Here is a 23,577-nt window from a genome sequence, read left to right as displayed (position 1 = left end):
TGTGCATTACATTCTGAACGGCAGAAACTTGAGAAAACGATTTAAGTTTCTTAAATCCAAGATGGGGCGAAACGCACCGTCTTGATTTGTGACCAGAAAATAAATTGAAAAAAAATTCCCTTGGATGAACTTGGGGATCGACGTGTTCTATGGCACCTTTGCGCAACAACACCTGAACTTCGTGTGTTAGTGCCTACGCCTGGCATGGATCATGTACTCTTTTTTGTTTCATGCTGGTATGAACAGGAGGTCGACAACGTATACTGTATACAGTACCCTCTTGAAAGGGTAGTCAAGAGCCACTGATCTGTTGTTTTTAATCTCCAATGATTCAATTGACTTTCAGTAAACCAGCCCACTGTCGACATGTGTGCGTCAGCGCTCACACAAACGATTTCCTGTAGAGGGGGGATGTTGGGGACCTGTGTAGCGGATGTGAGACTGCTGACCACGTGGTTGAGTCCCACCACGACGGGGAGCTGGTGGAGTAGTCTGAGAGTTCAGATGGTGGAAATGTTGAGATTATCTATAATTAGGTTTTACACCAACATTGTGTGCAGCTGGTCCAAAAATCCGGCCAGGTACCAACAGCAATCTTCGCAAATTGTTCCTACATACCTACAAAGAGAACTGGGCCACCCAAACTTGCCATCAAGGCTGTACAAGGGAACCTAAGGCTGTTCCACAGTGATTGGCAATAACACCCATGGTCTGCAATGTAAGTTCAGTTAAGTCTGCCACTAATGGGTCAGATGAAGTTCCTCTCATAGAGGAGTGTAGAGCCACAAGCATATGCGCCAAGGCATTAGAAACACGGCCTAGGCTCACTGTAGCATTGTATGCACGAGATAGTAGCTCAGCAGTGCGTTCTACACTCAACATTAGGGCAGCGTACATTCTCACAAAGGAGATACAATAGGCGCTGCCACACTAGATTTCATAGGTAGCATGCTACCAAGTCCTACTGTCTCTGGGTCATGCATTACAGCCAGTGTATAGGCTAGCTGATCTGGATGTGTCGCCTTCATTGAATTTTGCAATACAGACACCAATACAGACGTAAAGTCATTGCATTGAGGCATTGTAAATGATGTTCTCGGTGCACGATGCAGAAAAATATTCTCAGACCCCGCTGCTGGTTGAGGGGAAACAAGATTGATGCGGCAAGTATAGCTTTTAACATTCCTTCCAGGGATGCAACAACTGAAGATGATCCACCTGATTTCACAGACACGGTCTCACTGCCAGAGTGCTGCGATGGATCTGCAGACATATTTTCCTTAGCACCTGAAATAACATGTGGAAGGGTTTCAAAAAGTCATTCAGAGGCAGCCACTGACATCACATCCAAATTCTGACCTGTATGCATCATCGGTGAGGATGTCATACATAACTCAGGCTGAACTTGTACACCAGTATTAGACTGAGGTTTTGACAGAAGTGGCAATAACAGCTCTACTGCAGAAGACAGCTGATCAACAAGCTGATCTTAATCAGTAGATCTAGTTTTCTTAGTCTTCTTCTCACCTTGAGATGCTTGCTTAGACTTGCGTTCAGCTGTGGTGATATTGGATGAAAACAACAAACTATCCCAAGCAGATTGACAAAAGCAAAAGGCATCTGACAAAATGGAGCATTCCGGATACGGTTCTGTCAGAGCTTCTCTAAGATGACCCATACCAAGACAAGCAGGACATTGGCGATGTCCATCCATTATACCCATTACGTTGGGGCACGTAGAACCTTGAAGTGCATCCATGTTAAATCAATACTCACCCTAAATTCGAGAAATTAGACACGTTAGTGATTCACACCGCCATCAGGCTCGTATACACTCTCAGCTGAGGTATCCAGGGCTTCCGAGTGTATCGTCATACAGAAGCATTCAAACTTGCCAGCATCCAGCAGATTGAAGCCTCTTGCGTGATGCAATCTGTATATCACAATCGCGGTGCGCCCCGAGATGCATGTAAATCGGTATCCTAAAGCAATGTAATCAAGACGAAACAGCTTGCGATAATTCCTGAAGATCTCTTCAGCAGCAAGCTGCACAAAATATCATGTTCGATTCAACAAGCTAGAATGAGGAAGAGATCAAGGTGATGTGCTAAGAAGTTATTTATAGTTCAAGGTACGTAACGAGGTGACACAAGGTGACAACTTTGGCATGAGGAGTTTTCTATTTCTAAAGGTAATAGAAACACTATGTTTTTCACAGATTTATTTTGACACAAAATCTGCTGCTCCATCGATGTTCAATGAAAACACATATTTTGCCCTGATAAAGACCATTGTTGGTATATAAGTGCAAACACACACACACACATGCGCGGACGCCCAGATCAAGAAAGCAAACATGTTACCTCTCGTGATTTTAAAAATGCCTTAAGCCATACCTAATAAAGGCTTTTTAATTATTTCCTTCTCCTTCGTTTACATCTGATTGAGTGCCTTGGATCTGCCTATTTTGTGTCATTGGACTTTTCTCTTTCCCAAGAGCACCTATTACGGACTATTTAACTCTACCTGAGTGCCGGATTGAATCTCTTGCACATATTTGTTCTGCAATTATACACTATGAGAGAAGTAAAAACCACATTTTTCTTAAGGTGTGCCTTGTAAACTGGTTTAACTTGTGGATTAACTTTTTTATTTTCCTATCAACAAAACTAATTCCATCCATATCTGTGCTCATGTTTAGTCTCATAAACTGGTAAAGGTAGCACAACAAAACAAGATACAGGTCCTTCTCAACAAAAAAATAAAGTTCATTATTTTCCATAATGTAATGATAAAAATTAAACTTTCATATATTTTAAATTCGTTGTAAACCAACTGAAATATTTCAGGTCTTTTATTGTTTTAATACTGATGATTTTGGCATACAGCTCATGAAAACCCAAAATTCCTGTCTCAAAAAATTTGCATATTTCATCCGACCAATAAAAGAAAAGTTTTTTTAAAAAAGTCAACCTTCAAATAATTATGTTCAGTTATGCACTCAATACTTGGTCGGGAATCCTTTTGCCCAAATGACTGTGATCAGCCTGTGGCACTGCTGAGGTGTTCTGGAGGCCCAGGATGCTTCGATAGCGGCCTTAAGCTCATCCAGAGTGTTGGGTCTTGCGTCTCTCAACTTTCTCTTCACAATATCCCACAGATTCTCTATGGGGTTCAGGTAAGGAGAGTTGGCAGGCCAATTGAGCACAGTAATACCATGGGCAGTAAACCCTTTACCAGTTGTTTTGGCACTGTGAGCAGGTGCCAGGTCGTGCTGAAAAACCAAATCTTCATCTCCATAAAGCTTTTCAGCAGATGGAAGCATGAAGTGCTCCAAAATCTCCTGATAGCGAGCTGCATTGACCCTGCCCTTGATAAAACACAGTGGACCAACACCAGCAGCTGACATGGCACCCCAGACCATCACTGACTGTGGGTACTTGACACTGGACTTCAGGCATTTTGGCATTTCCTTCTCCCCAGTCTTCCTCCAGACTCTGGCACCTTGATTTCCGAATGACATGCAAAATTTGCTTTCATCCGAAAAAAGTACTTTGGACCACTGAGCAACAGTTCAGTGCTGCTTCTCTGTAGCCCAAAAGTGTCTTGACCTGGGGAATGCGGCACCTGTAGCCCATTTCCTGCTCACGCCTGTGCACGGTGGCTCTGGATGTTTCTACTCCAGACTGCTTCCAAGGTCTGGAATCGGTCCTTCTCCGCAATCTTCCTCAGGGTCCGGTCACCTCTTCTCGTTGTGCAGGGGTTTTTGCCATACTTTTTTCTTCCCACGGACTTCCCACTGAGGTGCCTTGATACAGCACTCTGGGAACAGCCTATTCATTCAGAAATTTCTTTCTGTGTCTAACCCTCTCGCTTGAGGGTGTCAATGATGGCCTTCTAGACAGCAGTCAGGTCGGCAGTCTTACCCATGATTGCGGTTTTGAGTAATGAACCAGGCTGGGAGTTTTTAAAAGCCTCAGGAATCTTTTGCAGATGTTTAGAGTTAATTAGTTGATTCAGATGATGAGGTTAATAGCTCGTTTAGAGAAACTTTTCATGATATGCTAATTTTTTGAGACAGGAATTTTGGGTTTTCATGAGCTGTATGCCAAAATCATCAGTATTAAAATAATAAAAGACCTGAAAAATTTCAGTTGGTCTGCAATGAATCTAAAATATATGAAAGTTTAATTTGTATCATTACATTATGGAAAATAATGAACTTTATCACAATATGCTAATTTTTTGAGAAGGACCTGTCATTTTATGTTTGAAGTTTAAATATTTCACTATGCCTAACTACAAAGCTAACAAAGTAATAAATGAGTCAAAGTTATTGATTGTCATATCTGTGCTAAAAGAAAAGCAAAATATGTGAATAGGTCTCTTGAAGTATGTAAGAGGTCTTTACAACAACATTATCATAATGCAAAGTTCTTTCTAAATAAAGACAACACAAAAAAGGTGATTTAAAAAAAAAAGAGCAATTAATCCAGAAAATATTTTTCAACACAGATAAATACATATAAACTTTACGTGTCATTTAATGTAGTTTCATTTATTTATAAATGTAACTAGTTTTTAAGGATATCACACTACAGCCAGTTGAATATTCTGATACTGTTTTAGAGATTAAAACCCCTGAAAGCTCTTACATTTCCATGACTTACCTGAGTGAATATCAGCTGAGATCACTAGTTTCACTGTGTGTGAATAAAGAGGTGTTTGTTTGAAGAAGCTTCAGTTCATCTGTTATAGTTTCACCTTCACTAAATTCCTTTACTCACCTGCTGTGAAGTCATACAGTAGCTCTGCCCCTCATGAATATTGATTAGATCCTAATTCATCACTGCTGAATGTTTTCTAATGAATGTGTTATATTTAGTTCCTCATTTTATTACAGAAGTGGCAAATATCTAGTTATCAGTTTTAATGTAACAACAACTTAATTTAGTACATTTTGAAAAGGTCAGGTGTAGCACATAAATGCAGTCAAGTTAATTTCGTAACAAGCATTTTATGTAGCCTGTCCTGAAAGCATCCAAGTAAATAATATTTTCACAATTTTACACAAAAGCTTGATGAAGGCACAGTAAAACGTTTCCAAGAAAAAGAGTAGCAAACAAAAAACACCTTGGAGAAAAAAGGAAAAGACAATGCAGAAAATCTGAATCCATGTGGCGGAAGACAAAACTTGTAGTACATTATAACATCTATAAAGACAGCCTTCATGCTTTCAATGTGGAACTAAACAAAGCTAGACAGACCTTCTTTTAAAATATTATAAACAGGAACATAAACAACACACACACTTTTTGCCTACTAACTCTTCTAAGAAAAGAGAAATATGGATACAACTACAGACAATCCCAAGTCTCCCCCTCATAGGCAAGATCATTGAAAAAGTTGTTTTCAATCAGCTGAACAAATTCTTAAAGGTGTCAACTAAGGTCAACTGAGGTCAACTAATGACGTTCGTGTGGTTTTTACATTCAAAAACATGATAACTAATAACTAATGGGCTATATTTTACACTGGGTTTGAGGCTCTCTCCTAAAGTTGGGTTTTGAAGTGTGTGCCGCACTGGAGCCTTAGAAGTAAACGCCCACGGCTAGGATTGGATAAGATTTGCATATTTAATAAGCTTCAGTTCCCCTGTCAGTTCAGTTCACATGAGAGAAAGATTGATTCTCACAATCACAGGGCTAGTAAACGTATTTGTCAAACAAACACAATGATTTATTTCTCATCCACCCGCAATTGATAGAAATTTCTTGGCCCGCCCGATGGGTGGATATAAGTGCAAACACACACACACACATGCGCGGACGCCCAGATCAAGAAAGGAATATTATTTCATTATTTGAGATTCGCAGGCCTGTCGACGGGCTTACGTTTTGGTAGCCCGTCTGGAAAACACATAGCCCCGGGACTACTATTACATATAAAAAAGACGTTTTACACATATAAGTGTGTTGCACCATTCCTGTCGGATCCAATATAGAAGACACAGCATTGTGTTTTAATCTCCGTATGTCTGCAAATCCAGCTCGACCTGAGACTTGTTCACAAACGATTCCGCAGTGAAATGAAACGATTGCGAACATGCATACAATGTCTTCCCCACGTGAGCTGGAACTTTATTAAAAATAAATGACGTATCACACATTTCTATTATTAGGATCCGAAGGAAGCTTATGCAGTGACTGTGTTCTCCCACAACCAGTTATAGCGCAATATCTTTATATCTTCTTCAGCATGTTTATTGCTGCTGGCTAGTGCGATCTGAAAAAAGCTCCATGAGTCGCTGGGCGTGGCTACTGAATTAGACAAGTTTATTGTCCTGTAGAGGTGATGTTTCGTCACTTGATGGCGTCAAAATGCGGCACGATTGTTTTCTGTGCCTGGTGTTTATAAAAGCTTTTCTTTGACTAGCAAGGACGTTTTCAGCTCTGAAACTTTCAGGATATTCTTATATTATCATGAACTTTTATAAATCAAAAGCTCAATGGAAAGTTGATTTCTCAATTCATCACCCCTTTAAAATCAAACGGATACTTTGACAATTTTCAATCTGGTTTCCGACCGCATCACAGCACAGAGACAGCGCTCTTAAAGATTATAAATGATATTCGCCTCACTACTGATACAGGCAAAACATCAATTCTGGTTCAACTGGACCTCAGTGCTGCATTCGACACTGTTGACCACAACATACTTCTTGACAGGCTGGAAAACTGGGTTGGGCTTTCTGGGATGGTCCTCAAATGGTTCAGGTCATACTTAGAATCTAGAGGTTATTATGTGAGTATAGGAGACCATAAATCTGAGTGGACGTCCATGACATGCGGAGTCCCACAAGGGTCAATTCTTGCACAACTCCTGTTTAACCTGTATATGCAGCCACTGAGCCAAATAATGAAAAATAACAACATTTCTTACCACAGCTATGCTGATGATACCCAGATCTTCTTAGCACTATCACCTAATGACTACAGCCCCATTGACTCCCTCTGCAAATTCATTAATGAAGTTAACAACTGGATGTGCCAAAACTATCTTCAGTTAAAGGAGTACTTCAGCGCTGGGAAGATGCATCTGTATTTAAACTGGGTCATTAATGTAGTAGAAATGTGAAATTATTTTTTAATTTGGTGCCTTCTAGACTGAGAAAAGATAGAAAATGTATTTTTGTCTCATGGGGATGAAAGACTACAATTCCCAGAATGCTTCCCTGCCCTACGAGGCCACTCGCAGAGCCACGGCTACTAGATTGCTGAATCACTGATCACTTTCTCACCGCGACTGCGATCATCTTCATAAAATCAGTTCAGTTAGAGAACAGACACTACAATTAAAAACTGAACATGTGTGTTCAATATGTGATTAAGCCGCTGAGGGAGTCTCACAGCCCAAAACGCTGCAGGAGTCACATGTCAAGTCATGGATGAGCTCGTGATGAGAGCTGAGGTAAACGCGACGGCACTCGCGGCATCAATTCACAGCGCATGTTCAGTCTGCTGTGTTTTCAGTTTAAGCTTAACTTTCATAGGAATTAGTTTGAGAAGTTGAAAGACTTACTTTGCTCCGCTGGCCGCACTGTTTAAACATGAATGCCTGAGGCTGCAGCTGCGAGTGTGATCTCCATCCGCGCGTTTAAAACATGCGGAAATGGCTCCCTCTGCTGGCTGTAGTCTTTAGCCTCTGGCCAACAATTTCTCCGATGGCGCAAATTGACGATATTTGTGTCATGGGAGGAATTTTTCCAGAAATAAAGTGCATAAATCTCTCATCTCAGGGGGATATGAGGGGGGGAAGCACAATCATTTGAATATACTCCAGGGTTTCTACTGATACAAAGCCATATGCTAATCGCTGAAGTAACCCTTTAAACAACAACAAAACTGAAATCACTACATTTGGAAACAAAGATGAACGCATATCTTGAGGCTAAAGGTTTAATAACAAAAAGTCAAGTCAGGAATCTCAGTTCATGTTTTCATCACCAGTAGGGTGGACTATTGTAATGGTCTTCTCACTGGCCTTCCCAGAAAGACCATTAGACAGCTGCAGCTCATACAGAACGCTAGAAATGGAGCATGAGAGCAATAGAGATATGTGAAAAAGAACAGAAAGGAAACCAGGATAAAGAGTGTGTAAACATAGTAAAAAGATGGATCAGATATTTTCGCTGACACCTCCAGGAAGCTAGCCTGACAAGCCAGACCCACATCAAGATGTTTGGTCTGGAAACTCACCATAGACAGCTCAATCCGAGAGGGGGATAAACGGTTGTCTTTCAAACTCCATCAGCACGGCGTGCACTCAACTAGATTGCCAACCAGAGCTAGTTGAAAGATTAAACTTTAGCCGTATGGCCGTATCCGGTTGGCAGAACTCCAAACACATCTTCCTTTCTTAAGAATGACTTCAGTGCCGTTCTTTGTTCTTTTCTCATAGAAAAGCTTAACTCCAAGTCTTCCAGAGTCGCGGTCAAAGCGGATTTGAAAGACCGACGTTCGCCAGTTTCTGTGTTTATTAGAGGCACGCAAACGCAAGAGTTTACAGCTCAGAAGTGTATTGAGAATTGATAGACGACACTCGCAGGCAGATTAGATTTGCTGCCGCTAGGGTGCATCTAGATTTCTAGATTTCTAGGCTAGATTTCAATTTGGATGAGCTCAGCTCATGGCCACAGTGGATGCTCTGCTTTGAGCAATTGAGATTAGCATCTCAATTACCTACCAGACAAACACTCAGGTAAACTCGTTCTTGTATATAATGGAGGACAGAGTGATGATATTCTTACTACGTTATCTCTAAACAAGTAAGAAAAAAAGAGTTATGAAAAGGTCAAAAAGGCTTTAAGTGAGCACTTTATTGGCAGACATAACGTAATTTACGAGAGAGAAATTCAATATCAGATTCCAAAAGCCTGGCGAATCAGCAGAGTTTCATCACGGATGAGGATAAGCTCGCCAAACACTGCAGATGTGGTGATCTACCTGAGGAAATAATCAGAGGCCGCATCGTATGGGCATAAGAGATGCAAAGCTCTCGGAGAAACGGCAAATAAATCCATATTTGACATTGAATTAAACGATAACTCAGGTCAGTCAAAACAAGGAAATAAAACGTCAACAGCCAATGTCAAGATGAGAAAAGTCTGAAGTGAAAGAAGTGAACGTCAAGTTATGATAAAGAGATTGTCTAAATTAAAAATGGCATCGCAGAAAGTAGAGAGGACAGGTCAGAGAGCGCACAGCACTTAGTCAATCAGGTGTTCAATCACTTCCATGGCCACAAGTGTAAAAATCTATATACTTAGGACCAGGTGATATTTCAGTTTTTCTTTTTTTTTTTTCTTTTTTTATACTATGTGCGTTTATTCATTTTCAAACATTACAAACATAACCAAACCAAGAAAGAGGGGATTATTTTTTTGTTATGGCTCACCATTCCAATAAATCAATCTGGAATGAAATACAACTGAATGATTGTACAAACAATATGTCTTCCATTTTTATACTCGAATATGCCTCCCATATTTAAACCTCTCACTAAACAAACCCTTTACTAAGAATAGAGGATATATTTAAAAAAAACCATATATAAAAATAATGGATCCCACCTTCTAAACACAGGTTAAATAATCTAAAGATGCAGTTTTTCTTTTTTAATAAATCTGCAAAAATGCCAACAATTCCATGTTTTTCTGCCAATATGGGGTGCTGTGTGTACATTAATTAGAGAGAAAAAAATGAACTTAAGTGATTTTAGCAAATGTCTGCAATAACAAAGAGTGAAAAATGTAATGGGGTCTGAATACTTTCCGTACCCATTGTATATCAAATCCATATTAAACCCTACGGATTAAGAATGGGATGTCATTAAAGTTCATGTGCATGTAAAAGCAGGCGTCCCAAAACTTTAGGCAATATAGTGTTTGTTGTTATATCATCTAGCCCTAAAACTTGTATCGTTTTTGTCTGTGTTTACTTAAAAACATCCAGTTATCCAGAATATAACATGATAAATATTTGATGAGTTATCAACACAATATATAACAATGCAATATATAGGGTATGATTTTACCCCAATACTCAACATATATTGACAAAATGATGCAAATTCAATGCTGACGCTCAGTCTTATTGGTACTCAGTGGGCACTGATCCGATCCGACAAAAGTGCCTCTCACATCGTCTGATCCCGATATACACATACACACAGAATTACAGTATTTCAAAATATGTCTAAGCAAGTATTCATGCATTGCAAACGTTATCTGTTAAGTCTTTACTGTCAGAAAAAAAGGTACATTGCTGTCACTGGGGCGGTACCCTAAGGTACAAAACCAAAAAGGTACTAATATGTACCTTTAAGGTACTACTATGTTCCTTTAAGGTACTAATATGCACTCTTAAAGTACTGATATGTACCTTTTAAGGTACTAATATGTACCATTTAGGGGTTAGTAAGGTACAAAGATGTACCTTTTCACTTTTGTACCTTAGGGTACCACCCCAGTGACCACCCCTTTTTTCTTCTGTCTTATGTGAACATCTGGTTAACTTTTGGGGAAAAGCATCTGATGTGTGACATAAAACATATGTGCGGTACACTAGGTCAGGGGTTTTCAAACTTTTTGTGTGTGTGGACCACTATTTGTAATCAAAAAATTTTGCGGACCACCTCATAACACATAAAATATGTCTACACACAGTCCTGCCTGAATTAATCCACACCTCTAAAGAGTTTTACTAGCACTAAAACTATAACTAGTCATCACATCAGTACAACAGGTTAAAGGAAAGTTTACTGCACACATCGGCTGCCACATATTTAATTTATTCATTTACTCAAGCGCCCTAATGCTAAATAGCTTTCGCAGTATTTTCTCTTCACCCTCCTTTTCTTTGTTTTTTTATGATGAATCTGGCTCATAGATGCATCCGACTCACTGTCAATCTCTTCATTTTTTGTAACTTCTGCCTCTGTCTCTTTTGTCCTCAGAGAACCCGTTGCTATCCACCGATCCATAACAGCACTGAACTTGAACGTCACGGCCGAGCGCCACTAGGCTATTTTAGTAATCGCACAATAACTTGACAATTTAATACAAATGTTATATCAATATAGGCCTACATATTCTTTTTACTTTTTATTTTTTATGGGAATTTCCTGGTAAAATGAAGGTAAAAAAATATTATTTTATTTTGCCTTTCCACGGACCACCTGCAGTACCCTCATGGACCACTAGTGATCCGCGGACCACAGTTTGAGAATGACTGCACTAGGTCTTAATATATGGGTTGTCTGTTTCATTACTGTTAATCAATCAATTATTATGGAAAATCAGTTGAATATATATTTTTACTATAGAGATTTGGTTTTGACTATGGTGTTATTACCAGGGATTTGAGGTATAGTTGCTAGGTGATTTTATTTTTGGAACCTTCAGAAAACTTTAACTTGATCATTTGGAAGTTTTTTAATAGAGAATGTAAAAATGTGCTCATTGCGACTCATTTTGCCAGCACGGGTCACGTATATCGGACTAGACTCTGAATTATCATGTACTCAGTGTGCAGATTAGAATATTTGAATCCTTAAAAAATTTAAATTGCATATATATCTTTCCAGACTTCACGTTTCATATTTTGGAGGGATGTATTTGTTCATTTTAACTGACAGGTGTGATGATCAGTGGTCTTGAGTTTTTACCTTCATCATTAAGGCTAGGGTCAAACACTGGATAGAGTTTCTCAGTGAAAGTCTGACCAGTGAAAGAGTAGATAAGAGATCTGGACTCCACGTCATAAAAAGAGACCAGACCCTCCTCATAATCCACAAACACACCCACCTTCTTGGGTTTCTCTTTCAGAGATAAAGAGACAAGTGGATCATTATAAGCTTCATATTCATTCTCATTCCACAGCATCAGAACCCAACATCCATCCCTGGGACTCGGGACAATCACCCTCTTCCTGTTAACGGATTCTCTGGCCACTCCTAAACCCCACCCAGTCTTTCCCTTCACCTGCACCTCATAGTAAAATCTCCCTGAACTGAATCCCTGCTTTGCCAGAACAGATCTATCAACTAATCTCTTTGGGTTTTCTGGGACGTCCTGTTCAATGTCTCCATGATGGACTTGTTTTCCATCATCAGACAGGATGAGATATGGATTCGCTGTATCAGGATCCAGAGTCACATCCACTGAGAGAGATCAGACATTATCAATCAACTTCAGAACAAACATTTACAGATGTACAGTATACAATACAGATTATAAACAGAAGTATTGTGAGTGTATGGGTGGCAACCACACTGTACCTGCAAACTTCTGCACACACTTAAAGTCTGTGAACACAGATGACAATATAATGATGAATTATTCATAGAAATAATTTCTGGTAAACATTGGGTTTATGTTGGCATCATCAGTAGCATGAAAATATTGCTCATCCCTTTATAAAACCAAATGCAGAATGTGTTTACAGTGAATACATACACTCTAAAAAATGCTGGGTTAAAAACAACCCAAGTTGGGTTGAAAATGCACCGACCCAACAATTGAGTTGTTTTAACCCAATGGTTGAGTTGTTTTAACCCAGTGGTTGAGTTGTTTTAACCCAGTGGTTGGGTTAAATGTTGCTTAAGACAACCCAATTGCTGGGTAAGAACAACTCAACCATTGGGTTAAAACAACCCAATTGTTGGGTCGGTGCATTTTCAACCCAACTTGGGTTGTTTTTAACCCAGCATTTTTTAGAGTGTCATAGAAATCTATGGGGTAAACATGTGCCAGGCTCAGTGCCAAAACACAAAGCAGTGGTTAAAACATGATTTAAAGTTTGGACAGAACTTTACTAGGTTTTTTAAGTGATTTTATCACTTTTGGATTTAACTTTGAATATTCTTTGAAAATGTAATTTTCTTAGATAGTTACTGACAAAAAAAAATCTATTGTGTTTAAAATTCACATACCAGTTTGAATAATTGTTTTATTTAGAGTCCTGTCTAGAGTTTCCTTCAGTTCAGCCAGAGCTCTATTCAGAGAGTTCACATCAGAGTCAATCCTGATCTCAGTCCAGTTCTTGGTGTGTGGACGACTGTACAGGAATGAGTTCATCTACAGCAGGAGAGAGAGAGAGAGAGAGAGAGAGAGAGAGAGAGAGAGAGAGAGAGAGAGAGAGAGAGTGAGAGAGAGAGAGAGAGAGAGAGAGAATTGAATTTTGAAAAACTGACTGTCTGTGATCATTTTAAATCCCAGGATGTCCTTCGATAAAGAGTTTCACTTGAGTCAAAGGGGGGCTGGGGAAAAATCCTTTGTTCCAGTTTGTTTTGTGTTCTGCCACTGGCCACTTTCAACAAAAGATTTGTTTCCTACACTCTAAAAAATGTTGGGTTAAAAACAACCCAAGTTGGGTTGAAAATGCACCGACCCAACAATTGAGTTGTTTTAACCCAATGGTTGAGTTGTTTTAACCCAGTGGTTGAGTTGTTTTAACCCAGTGGTTGGGTTAAATGTTGCTTAAGACAACCCAATTGCTGGGTAAGAACAACTCAACCATTGGGTTAAAACAACCCAATTGTGTGGTCGGTGCATTTTCAACCCAACTTGGGTTGTTTTTAACCCAGCATTTTTTAGAGTGTATATCTCTGGGTCCCAAGAGAACGTGCTAGACAGTGTATGATGCTATGCCTTGTGACCTTCAGGCTTCTCTTCACTTGCTAGTGAAGGCTAGTGGCTGTTTCCGGGACACACTCAATAGGCCTCTGCTCACCCTCTCTGCCCCCCAATGGATGCAGGTAAGTGTTGCACTGCATACTCAAACTACACTATGCCGATATGCTGCTGCTGTGCCGTCCGAGTCGGGCCCCTGCATTCCTGCATTCCTGCTCTCTGCCTCAGTGTAGGTACGTCTTTGGTGCTTTTGGTCCCGCTTGCTCAGTCACTGGGAGCCTGGCTAGCACTTTCCAGCCAATCTCGCTGGCTCATCAATACTGTCAGACTCTGTTTTGCGATTCAGTTTGCTCGGTTCGCCCTAATCCCCCCCCCCCCCCCATCCTTCAACCGTACGGACATCAACCGTCAAAAGCGTCTTTGCACTTGCATCCTGAGTCCGTATCTGTTACAACAGAAGCATCTGAGGTCGCGTTTAGGGTAAACTCTGTAAATCTGTTCTTTAATGTATAATTTCAACCTGAAAACAAAAAAACTGAAGGATTTTGACCAATTTAAAATGTAGGAAAAATTGCTTCAGAAATATGAATGGTTCTGTACTATCAGTGATACAGGGAATAATGGTGTGATAGATAAACGGCGTTACTAACGGAATTCGTTTTTTCAACGAGTAATCATATTAATGATTTTTTTCCCCCGTTACACCGCTGTTACCGTTACTGAGAAAAAAAAGTGGTGTTAATATAATTGAGCTCACTGAAGTGGTTTTCATCCGAACAGGCGCGCTCTCTGTCACCAGGACCTGCAAAGTTTGGTGTGTGTGTGTGTGTGTGCACATGTGTTGGGGGTGCACATAACTGATGATGATTGGTGGGTGGGAGACAACCACAACTGATGATGATTGGGTTAGGTGGAGTTCTCTCACACACACACACACACACACAGCATATGCACAGTCGCACACACCAACGACTAGTAACCTTGTAACAAGAAGGACTAGCAAACTGGAAGTATAAGCACTATTTTTCCCTCATTTAGGTGAAAAGTAAGAATATTTATATAACGTGCACGCCGGTGGCAAGTAATTCTAATGCAGTGAAGCACCTCACCTCGTCACATGCCGCCACAAAATTATTGGCGAAGATCATATTTAAACATTTAATAAAAAAGTAACAGTAGTTTTTTTCCCCTGGTAATTAGTAACTTTAATAATGTTATAACTCAGTTACTATTTGTGATAAGTAACTAGTAACTATATCTTATTGCTTTGTTAAAGTAGCATGGGCAACAATACGTACTATTGTTAACCATTATAATTTTTTTAAATATATTTATGCGCATACATACACCCCAGTGTGTTTACACAGTACTGTTTTAACACCATTAACTGATTTTTATTACAGGTTCTCTTTTGTACAATTTCTAAAGACTTGAAGGAAAAAACTCAATCAGCTCATCAGGTTTGAGAAGAATGAGTTTGTCCTGTAATAGAGTATATGATGAGACAGATGTTAACAGACCTGTATGAGGTGGAGATGATCGTCAGTGTGTGAGAGCTGCTCTATCTCAGTGTTTCTCCTCTTCAGCTCAGTGATTTCCTGCTCCAGCTCTTTAATGAGATCTTCAGCCCGTTTCTCTGCTGCTTTCTGCTGTTCCTCCATCATCTTCATCAGCTCAGACTGACATCTCTCAATGGAGCGGTTCAGATCAGTGAAGAGCTCAACAATGGATGATTTCTCTTCCTCTGTGTTTCTCTGATGAATTATATAAATTAACAAATTCCAATGTGTACATGCTTATTTAAAGCTCACTCAAAAATTGTAATTCTGCAATTACACTTCGCTTGAATATCATGACACCACTGTTACTAATCCTGCCAAATGTTGCCTTATTGTCATCTATCACCCACTAGATCAACTAGACAACTTCCTGTAAGAGTTGGATGTGTTGGAGGATGTCATGCCACTAGTAATTTTAACTTCAACATCCACCTAGACAAACCTCAAGAGACTGAATTCATAACTCTTGTAGCCTTATTTGATTTTTACAGGACAGCAAACCTCTGCGACACACAAAGCAGCAATAAGCTAGATCTCATCCTCACGCATAACTGTACCACTGACAATCATCTTGTTACTCCACTATATCTTTGACTATTTCTAACTCCAGTTCCCTTTGAGTCGGTCACATTCGATGTACGTCGGAACTGACCAACAAATTGGGAATCGCTTTCAGAGACCAATCTACTTTGAATGTAAATGCTCCTCCACACTGTGCAGAATTTAAATAAGGAAGTGGATGCACCGAATCCTTGCTTTCTGCTTCAGAGCTGAACGATTGCTGTTCCCTGCTGAAATCGTATCTACAAACAGGTGTATTGATGAGTCTGCTCTGCTGGAGGACGCTCTTCCGGTGTGGTGTGGGTGAGACAATGGCCCTCATTTATCAAAAGTGCGTACACCAAATTTCCAGCGTACACCTTGCGTACACCCAAACCCACGGTGACTTTGAGATTTATCAATATGGACGTTGGCGTACGGCACGCTCAAATCCTACGCCAGCTCAGGAGGTGGTGTACGCACGTTTGAGTTAGTGCGAAAATGCGCAGAAAAACAATTCCTAACACCACAAAACGCACTGACAAGATATGCTATATGACCCACTGTTAAAAACCACAACAACAACATTTAGTGTTTATTTTTGTGTAACATGAACGTCAATGTTTAATTTGTGTGACTTTACCAAAGTGTTTGATCTGTAGGCATATGTATTCCTCCAGTCGCGAGCCTGTGCGCTTTATCTGACGTTTCAGGCCCGCGCCTGGCCCGGCAGCTGCACACGGACTGGGACTAAAATAATTCAGACTGACAAAATAATAAAAATGGCCTTCTTCTTTTAAATAATAATAAAATCAATAAAAACGGCATTTTCTTCTAAATAACAAGCGTCATTAAGAATAATAATCATAATAATAAGAAGAAGAATCTTACAAATTGTCATGTAATTATAAATGTGAATGAATCTTACTCCACATCACATCATCATCACTATTGTACACCCCAACACATGTGCCGTGATACGAAATTAAATGCTAATTGTTTCAAAACGTGCTGTAAAATAATGCATTGTGATGGTAATTTATCATCCAAACAGCTATTTAAACTGCTGGAGTGCGCGTCTCAACCCCCACACTAACAGTAGCTACTCGTAATTTGGGTCCATATTTTGTTTTTGTGAGCGCCTTTAATCCCACACTTTAAACTCCCAAATAAAACAATTTCGGGTTTTTTTCCACTTCCCTGGTGATGGTCTCGATGGGCGCGTCTCAATCATCTCACTAGTTCAGTAGTCAGGGCACTGATCAGGGAGTCAGCCCATTGACTTATGTTCTAATCAGTGCCCTGACTAGTGGACTAGTGAGATGATTGAGCGCGCCCGATCTCCACGTCGGAGAAGTTTCGTTTCTTTGCCGTCTTCTGTTTGTCCATTGCGTAAAATGAGGGCGTGCGGGAGGCAGAGACTTGAATATATAGGGGCGTGTTATTCTAATGACGATCGTTTTCAGCCGCGGCATTTATCAAGGGCAGGTATTGCGTACACCTGAATTGCAGAGGTGCGCACAGTTTCATAAATCAGGCGGTGAGAGGAGTGTAAGCATAATCTTACGCCAACATATACGCCCGTTTCTACGCAAGATTGATAAATGAGGGCCAATGTGAGCAGTGGCGGTCGCAGTCACGTGCGACAACAACAGCTGTTTTCACAGCTCCAGAGTGTGTGCGTCTTTAAAAAGTGTGAGTGCTCACAACAGGCTTGGACCAGTAAGTCCTCCAGCAAGGCGCATGGGCAAGCTACCCTGAGACATGCAGCCCAGGGAAAGGAGGAGCTGCTCTCCGGGCGATGGTGTCTACACAACTCTCTTCTTCGTAGGAGGACTGGGTGGATAAACTTGTTTCATTTAATTTCTGTTCCACATTTTCAATAAAAGAGCAGTTTCCTTGCTCCCTGGGCCACAAGAGAAGAGAGGTTGGCAGTGTGTGATGCTCCGATGCCTTGTCACTCCCTTCCTCCTCTCCCATCGCCAGCGGGCAGCAGTGTGGGGCTCGAGAACGTCACCAGGCCTTCTCACGCACCCTCCCTGGAACCAGGTAAATGTTTCGCCGCACACTCAGACCCCACTGCTTCTAGGCCTCAGAGTCGGGGTCTCTGTTTTTATCTTGCTGCCCCACCCCTGGTACGTCTGTAGTTCCATTGGTCCCACTTGTACGGTCTCTGGGGACATGGCTAGTGCTTCCCTGCCTGTCCCGTCTAGCTCATCCGTACCATCAGGCTCAGCAATGCGATTCATTTCACCTGGCGCAGGGGTGTCCAGCGGCATCCCTTCCCCAATCAGAGATTAATGTCCAACTGGTGAAGGATGTGGTCAAGCTGATACCTCCAGTTGATATGAGGGTGGGCTTTAACAGCCCCTACTTCATTGTATCCAAGAAAGGCAGTGGGCTATGACTGATCTTGGATCTGCGAGCCATCAACCTGAAGCACGCTTACTTTCATGTCTCATTTCTTACTTTTCAAGTCCTTCCCTTCTGGCTGTCCCTGTCGCATCGTGTCTGGTCAGTGTTGAACTGCTTGAATTTGTTCAATGGCAAGACAGCGGCCCCACTGAAATCCTTTTAGAGGCTCCTGGGGCACATGGCATCCACAGTAACACCGGTCAGATTGCTTCATATAAGGCTACTTCAACACTGGCTTCATGGCCAAGTCCCGAGATGGATGTAGCAGAGCAGCATGTACCGGGTTGATGTTAGCTGGTTTCTCCCTCTAAAATGCGCATCTATGTGTTGGAGTGGAACCTATTCATTGAATGGTGTTCTTCCCATCGGGAAGACCCCCGAAGTTGTTCGGTTGGAGTTGTGCTTTCCTGTCTCCTGGGCGCTGCCTCCAGACACCTCACTAAAAGATATTTGCAGCGCTGCGGGCTGGGCGACACCTAACACGTTCGTTAGATTTATTGCCTCCGTGTAGAGCCGGTATCCCCCAGTGGCCAGTAACGTGAAGGGCACGTTCTAATTGTCAGCTTGCAACAGCACTCCCGCCAGTTGGGCCAGATACATGCGTCTTTGACTCCAGGAGAATCATAAATTGCTGACCATTGCTGAAATTTTATGGCTGGCAGGAGAAACCTATTGATCATCTGTCTTTATTCTACTAGACCCATCAGCTGCTTTTGACACTGTAAACCACCAGATACTCCTGTCCACCTTCTCTGACTTGGACATCACGGGTAGAGTACATTGGCAGCTTCAGTCTTACCTCACTTTCAGATCTTTCAAGGTTTCATGGAGAGGAGGAGTTTCTAAGTCACATCAGCTAACCACTGGGGTGCCTCAAGGTTCAGTGCTCACTCCTCTACTTTTTCCATTTACACATCTTCACTGGGAATGATCATAAAGGCAAATGACTTCTCTTACTAAGATGTCACATAGCTCTATCTCTAATTTCAGTCTGATGATTCCACTGTCTCAGCTTGTATCTCTGCATTCTTTTCAGACATTTCTGTCTTTCTTGTCCAATCTCTTGTCATTTGAAGACTGAAATGACAGCCCATGTCAAGCCGCATCTGATCTCACTCCACTGGGTCGCAGATGCATCCAGAATCAAATTTAAGGCTTTAACACTGGCTTTCTGCTGACAAACTACCACTGAAACAACACCTCCCTACCTTAGTTCTCTCCTTCAGGTTTATACTCCCTCTCTCCAGCTAAGGTTACTGAAAAAGTGATGTCTTCTTGTTCCTTCACAACAAGGAAAAAAGTCACTTTCCAAAACTTTAACCCTCTCTGTTCTTCTCTGATGGAATTAGCTGCCATCCTTCAACCAAACAGCTGCGACCATCACAAGCATTTATCCATCCCACACCCTGAAACCAACACACTTACACAGACACACACACAAAATCGTATCTGCATTTCTTCTTTTCTATAGCTTGCTTACTAATCTAGTTGTCAAAAAAACCTGGCATTGTTTATAACGAATATTGTTGGCTTCTAGATTAATTGCTTTGCTTCTCTCTTGTACGTTGCTTTGGATAAAAGGGTAACATTTTATGTAAATGTACCTTTATTAAGCATACTGAATATTATGGTTACATATTATGATGTATAACAATGTTAGTGGTAATAAATTTTTTCACTCACTTTTCTTAGCTCTGTTGAATGCTTGATCTCTTGAATCTTCTTCATTCTGTCGTGGATCATCTGATGAACATCTGTCTGTGTCTTAACCAGCTGATTCTACATACAGAGAAGAACACACATTTATCACTTTTTTTCTTGGATATTAACTTGAAAAACCATTTAATGACTCCATGAATTCAAAAGTATAGTTAGATATTTGTTCATGTCTAGCAGGTTTGAGGGTAACATTTAATTTTAAACTGTAATGACAAAACCATTGGCTTTGGCTTTTTTAAATAAAGTTATTCAACATGTAAAGACATATGATGCATTTTAAGGAATAGACTCTTTACCTTCTTCTCTTGACTCTTCTCCTCTATAGGAACAGTGTTGTGAGTCTTGTGTTCTCCTTCAGTGCAGGACAGACACACACGCATCTGATCATCTCTGCAGAACATTTCCAGAGGTGTCTCGTGTTTCTCGCGTATGTAATCCTTCCGTTTTTTCACAGCGATCAGTGTGTTTCTTTAGACGTGGGACTCTGAGATGAGGCTCCAGATGATAGTTACAGTAAGAGCATTGACACGTCAGGCAGGTATTCACAGCTTTCTGCTTTCTTTCACTACAGAAGTCACAGAACACCTCAGGTTCTCCTAGACTGAGTTTCTCCTTAAAGTGTTGCACAAAATCTTTGAGTGTTGTATTAATCTTGAGATCAGGTCTTTTGCTGAATGTTTCTTTACAGAGTGGACAGAAGCAGGTCTGTGTGTTCGTCCAGCACTTGCTCAGGCAGGATCTGCAGAAGTTGTGTCCACATGGAGTGGTGACTGGATCAGTGAACACTTCCAGACAGATGGAGCACTGGAGCTCCTCATTTAGTGCTGGACCACTGGAGGATGCCATGGCTGAAAAGATAAGTAATGACAATATATCATCTACATTGCTGAAGAGAGCAATTTTGATAGCAGTATTGAACTTAAATGTTTTAAGTATTTCTCCACTGACGCCCCTTCAAAAGTAGTTATATATTGTGATTTAAAAAAAAAAAAAAAAAAATTCCAAGTGTCATGCAAATCACACACATTTTACTGAATCAGCTGTGTTTAACATCCACGGCTCATGCAGCAATCATTCAGAAAAGTTACTGGGACAGTGTGAACTTAAGCATAAGCTCCAATTATGTTTGGAGTTTTATTATTCCAACTCCAAACATAAAATTATCTTTTTTCCCTTTTTTTAGGTGTTTGTATGACATAAAACATGAACAAGAACATGACCATAAACTTACTTAAATTTTAGGTTTCTGAAGGGGAAATACACAAGTTACCCTACAAGGTAACCAGTTTAAAAGAACGATAAGAATTTACCTGCTGAAGTGCTGTCATACCTGTGGCTGTGTAGCCTGGAGTTGTTAAAGTTAATGTGATGCATCAATCATGAACGGTTTAAGTTTTAGTCATGTACACTGGTCTAACTTGTGGGGTAACTTGTGCATTTCTCCTTAAGAAAGCTTCAATTCATGTTCATATCCTTATTCATGGTTTATGTCATACGAACACTCATTAAACAAAACAAAAAATAAGACCATTTTATGTTTGGAGTTGAAATAATAGTGAGCCTGCTAATTATAATTTTCTAAAAGTTAAACTAGTAACCACTGTTTATATCAAAATCAAACTACTTAATATTAATTTCTGTCCTGTTAAGAAATAAAACCCTTAATACTGAAAAAAGTATCTCTCTTAATATAATATATAATGTCTTAATATAAAACTGATCATACAGCAATATTCTTCATGTATATGAAAGGCAATGGAAATAAAGCCAACACTTCTTTCTGTTTCTGAAGTTGTGTGACATGACAGAAGATATCCAAATGTACAGCCAGTTAAATGACATGCTCATTAACAATCTGACAGTATTCCAGAGTTTAAAACTGCTGAACAAGCTCTTCCATCTCCATCACTTACCTTTGAGTGAATGTCAGATGTGATCACTAGTTTCCGTCTGGCTGACTAAAGTAGTTTGAAGAAGCTTCCAGTTCATCTGATATACTTATTTTCCTTTACTGATTTTTTTTACTCTAGCAACTGTGATGTCATAGCTCCGCCCACAATCATGAATATGAAACAGTTTCTAACATGTCTTACATTTATGCATTTGGCAGACGTTTTTACACAAAGCAACTTACAGTGCACTTATTACAGGAGCAAATATTAAAGACACACTGGTGGTGGTGACTGCTGAGATTGAACCAGCAACCTTCTGTGTATCAGTTCAGTGATTTAAACCACTAGACCGCTATCTTTATTCATCCCTGCTGAATGTGCGAACACTTTAACATGTTTTTGCTGAGGTAAAACCTACTGTACAGTACACCACACAGTGGACACAATACAACACAATGATGTACATTACTATTAATTATGAATCATTAGCCTAAAATGTAACTGTCCATGGACTGCTTACAGAGACCCTGTCGAATAGATCACAGGTGGGATGCTGTTTTGGACTTTTTAGAGCAGATGAATTCTCGGAAACTTTCTGTTTGATTTTTTGGAAACTTCATCACATATGGTGAAGTTGTCCCGTCTATAATTTATTTGACATTTCCTGTGAGCGATCCATTAATGGGTCATATTTTGTGTAGGAAGAGAACTGTGGACTGTAAGACCAATGTATGAGTGTAATCTAATTTTTTTTAATGCATATGTGTACTCAGCATTTAGTTATACAAATCCATGTTAATGTAGACTTAATGGTTTGTTATATATTCCATATATATGTTGACTTTCCAGCATATAAAAACCCAACACTTTAGACCAGAGATCAGAGAAGGCTGGAATGAAGACCGTCTCCCAGAAAATTGTCTTTCTCTCCTATATGCTGACATATAAAATAATGAAAAGAAAATCTCTCTCTGCAAAATAACTGGTGTCCGGTCCTGTGAATTAAACATGGACTATTGTGCTCTCCATCATTGATTGTGTTTGTGCTGTTTCAGTCTCTAGAGGGCGCTGTGGTTGGGAAAGAGTTGACAGTCAAGATCACATTCCCGAACCTGCTGACAAGTGTTGAAGAACGTTTTGTTCCTCATATGGGTAAGACTTTGAGTGTTTAACAGGAGTTTAATTTCAGCTGTGACGTGTTCATGCACTTTAGATTGGTTTAGAAACATAGATTGTACTGCATTAAATATGATATTTAAAGAGTGAGCATCTTCCAGAGAGTTGATATTGTCTTTCTGTGTGTCAGTGATGTGGAGAAGCTTGCGACGGTTCCACTGATGGAGAAGTTTGTTCCCACCGTCTCCGGCTCTCAGAAGCTCCTGCATCGATGGACTGCCGTCAGCTCACTCAGGTGCACGGATTCATGGATATTGAGCTCAAACCAAAGTCAAAAACACTGGCATTGTGAAGCCTTCTAATGCTCTCGCTTCTCTTGAAGAATATGCTCTCGATTGAAGAGTCATCAGCACAGAATTATAACATTTTATTTTTTTATTTTTTTATTTTACCTTTATTTAGCCAGGTTAATCGGTTGAGAACAGGTTCTCATTTGCAACCACGACCTGGCCAAGATAAGGCGAAGAGTACAAGCCGACATGAAATTACACATAACATACCGACATTTAAATACACAATCATAAATATAGAAGACATTCAAATTTCAAATAAAAAGTTCTAGACATTGTGTAAAAAAAAAAAA

General features: G+C 40.2%; 1 protein-coding gene and 1 pseudogene across 1 annotated transcript in view; both read right to left on the bottom strand.

Moving 5' to 3' along the window:
- Positions 1-4,737, bottom strand: part of LOC137078295 (E3 ubiquitin-protein ligase TRIM39-like) — a 42,792-nt gene extending 38,055 nt beyond the window's left edge. The window contains exon 1 of the mRNA XM_067445467.1: positions 4,671-4,737. The gene's annotated coding sequence lies outside the window, so the exon portion shown is untranslated. The remainder of the gene's footprint in view (positions 1-4,670) is intronic.
- Positions 4,738-9,607: 4,870 nt separating this feature from the next.
- Positions 9,608-21,897, bottom strand: LOC137078300 (E3 ubiquitin-protein ligase TRIM39-like; annotated as a pseudogene).
- Positions 21,898-23,577: the final 1,680 nt, after the last annotated feature.

Source organism: Pseudorasbora parva, chromosome 6, assembly GCF_024679245.1.
Source record: "Pseudorasbora parva isolate DD20220531a chromosome 6, ASM2467924v1, whole genome shotgun sequence".
In the NCBI taxonomy this organism is placed as follows: domain Eukaryota; kingdom Metazoa; phylum Chordata; class Actinopteri; order Cypriniformes; family Gobionidae; genus Pseudorasbora; species Pseudorasbora parva.
The sequence above is the reverse complement of the archived record's forward strand: the minus strand, read 5'-3'. Positions and strand labels throughout refer to the sequence as shown.